This window comes from Arachis duranensis, chromosome 3, assembly GCF_000817695.3.
Source record: "Arachis duranensis cultivar V14167 chromosome 3, aradu.V14167.gnm2.J7QH, whole genome shotgun sequence".
Classification (NCBI taxonomy): domain Eukaryota; kingdom Viridiplantae; phylum Streptophyta; class Magnoliopsida; order Fabales; family Fabaceae; genus Arachis; species Arachis duranensis.
In genome coordinates this window covers 74940354-74943472 of record NC_029774.3, presented here as the reverse complement: position 1 = coordinate 74943472, position 3119 = coordinate 74940354, and the positions used below count along the sequence as shown (strand labels likewise).

Sequence of the window (3119 nt, the reverse complement as noted above, 5' to 3'; positions counted from 1 at the left end):
GAAAAGCTCACAACCATGCCAGAGAAGGCCCTGCAAATCATGCTGGGCAAGAGAGGAGAGTTCTAGGCTCTTACATCAATCCAAACTCAGGAAACTGTGGAAGTAGCATCCAAAAGCCCACCATACATGCCAACAACTTTGAATTAAAATCCCAACTCATCACCCTTGTTCAGAACAACTGCTCATTTGGAGGAAGTGCCCAAGAAGACTCCAATCAACATCTAACCACCTTCCTGAGAATATGTGACACTGTGAAGTCTAATAGAGTCCATCCGGATGTCTATAGGCTACTTTTGTTCCCTTTTTCACTCAGGGACAAAGCATCTAAGTGGCTTGAATCCTTCCCGAAGGAGAGCTTAACAAATTGGAAAGACGTGGTGAATAAGTTTTTGGCAAGATTCTACCCTCCTCAAAGAATTAACAGGCTGAGAGCTGAGGTGCAAACTTTCAGGCAACAAGATGGTGAAACTCTCTATGAGGCATGGGAGAGATTCAAGGACTTAACAAGAAGATGCCCACCGGACATGTTCAATGAGTGGGTTCAACTTCACATTTTCTATGAAGGTCTTTCTTATGAGTCAAAGAAGGCTGTAGACCAATTCATCAGGAGGATCTCTAAACAAGAAGAAAACCATTGAAGAAGCCATAGATGTCATTGAAACGGTAGCTGAGAATGACTACTTCTATGCTTCTGAAAGAAGCAACACTCAAGGAGTAATAGAGCTGAACCATATAGATGCATTGCTGGCTCAAAATAAGATGATCACCAAGCAGCTAGTAGATCTCACCAAGAAGGTGGAAGAAAACCAAGTTGCAGCAGTCATCACTTCATCAGCAACTCAAGAAGGAGTGAATGCAGGGGAAGAAGGTGATTGGGAATAAGCCAATTATGTTAGAAACTCACCCAACAAATCCATGATCTATATTCCAAAACTTACAATTCTGGATGGAGAAATCACCCTAACTTTGGATGGGGAAATCAACAAGACCAAGGCCAAGACCAGAGACGCCACAACCACAATTCCAACAATAATCCAACTCACCAACATCCCTCATATAGATCTTATCAACAACCACCTAATCTCAACCCACCATCACTAACTGAGGATAGACTTTCCAAGATTGAGGCTCTACTTGAAGACATATGTAAAGAAGTCCAAGGCAACAAGGTATTTAAGGATGAAGTGCGAGCTAATATCAAAAACCAAGGGGAAACCATCAAGAAACTAGAATCCCAAGTAGGTATTTATCTCAACAGTTTCCCAAACCCACTGATGGATTTCCCAGTGACACAGAGAAGAATCCAAGAGGAGAAACAAGGAAGGTCAGGTGGGAAGAATGCAAGATGATCACACAAGTGATGAGAGGAGTGTGGAGGAAGTAGACACACAAACAGAACACCTCCAAGGCAGTCCAAATGAAAATCATGAGGAAAGAAACTATGCACCCCAACCCACACTCAGGGAAGAGCTAAAGAAAAGGGAGATCCTGAACCCATATGCACCCTTTCCCCAAAGGCTCAAGGGTGGTGTAGCAGGGAGAATGTATTCAAGGTTCCTCGACATGATTGCATCTCTTAATGTAAATATACCATTCATTAAGGCCCTCCAGCAAATGCCCTCCTACATCAAGTATATAAAGGAACTACTAGCCAAAAAGAGTTCATTGAAGGGTAGACAAACAATAAAGATGAACAGGGAGTGCAGTGCTCTCATTCAAACAGAGCCACCTATAAAGAAGAAGGATCCAAGGAGTTTTCACATTTCCTGTGCTATAGGAGAGACAATGATTGATAAGGGGCTCTGTGACTTGGGAGCAAGCATCAACTTAATGCCTCAGTCCCTCATGAAAAAGCTTCAAATCAATGAGCTAACACCCACAGTCGTAATCATTAAACTAGCTAACAAAACCCAAAAACAGGCAATAGGAGTGGTTGAGAACGTGTTAGTGAAGGTTGGGAACTACTTCCTTTCCACAGACTTTGTTATCCTGGAAATGGAAGAGAATCCTATTCACCCCATCATTCTGGGAAGGCCATTCTTAACCACAGCCAGAGCACTTATAGATGTGGAGCGAGGAGAGCTAGTATTGAGAATACATGATGAGCAGCTCACCTTCAATGTTTTCAAACCCTCACAAGAAGCAGATCATGATAACAAAAAGTCAGAAGAAGAGCATAAGAAAGAGCTGATGGAAGAGACAAACAATGGAGCACAAGCACCACACTACAGAACTCCTATGGTTAACAACCAATGTGATCAGAAGGAGCAACAGCCAAGTGTAACCCAAAAGGAACCAGACCCACCAGAGTCATATGAGACAAGCAACAAAATTTTCCTCAAAGAGAAAACCACAAGTAGCAAAGTGACATCAAAGGACACAAGAAAAAAGGTCCCAAGGGGATGGAAAAATAAGAAGATCCCTACAGAAGATTTCTCTCTAGGGGATGAAGTGGTCTATGCCTGCTTTCCATCCATACCACCCCATCTCCCCACTATTCCATCTCAGCTGCCTCTAGTATACACCATCAATAAAATCTTGTCCTTAGAACATGTGGAACTTCTTAAAAAAGCCAATGGAAACAGGTTCATTACAAGGGGGGGAAGATTTGAAGCACTTCTAACCACCCTGACAAAGGCCAAACGTCAAGCTAATGACGCTAAAGAAGCATTTCATGGGAGGCAACCCATGTTCTACACCCTCTCTCTTTAATCTCTAATAGTAGTAATAAAGCAAATTTTATAGATTCTAAATCAACTTCGACAAACAATATAAGAATCCCTACATGCAGCATATAGTACATGATAAGTTTGGTATTCAAGGCACACCAAGAGGGCTTGAACACACTCAATGGTATGAGATTCTTTTTTAGTCTTGTTACACCATATGATCACAAACAAGTTTGGTGTTACCAACGTTGCATGCATGGGAAATTGAGTGGTCGATTGATTTATATTCATCAAAAGCCTTTAGTTATCTCAAAAACAAAAGAAAAAGATTTTAATAGTAGCTATTTCACACTTTAATTCTTCCCACCAAAAATTCAATTAACCATTTTGCATTCCTTTTGTCTTGTATAGGAAATTGTTCATACCCTGGGTCAAGCTGTCCGACCCAGG

General features: G+C 41.6%; 1 non-coding gene across 1 annotated transcript; it reads right to left on the bottom strand.

Moving 5' to 3' along the window:
* Window positions 1-422: 422 nt before the first annotated feature.
* On the bottom strand, window positions 423-524 carry LOC127746108 (small nucleolar RNA R71). The gene has a single exon (XR_008007728.1). It is a non-coding gene; the product is annotated as a small nucleolar RNA R71 (small nucleolar RNA).
* Window positions 525-3119: the final 2595 nt, after the last annotated feature.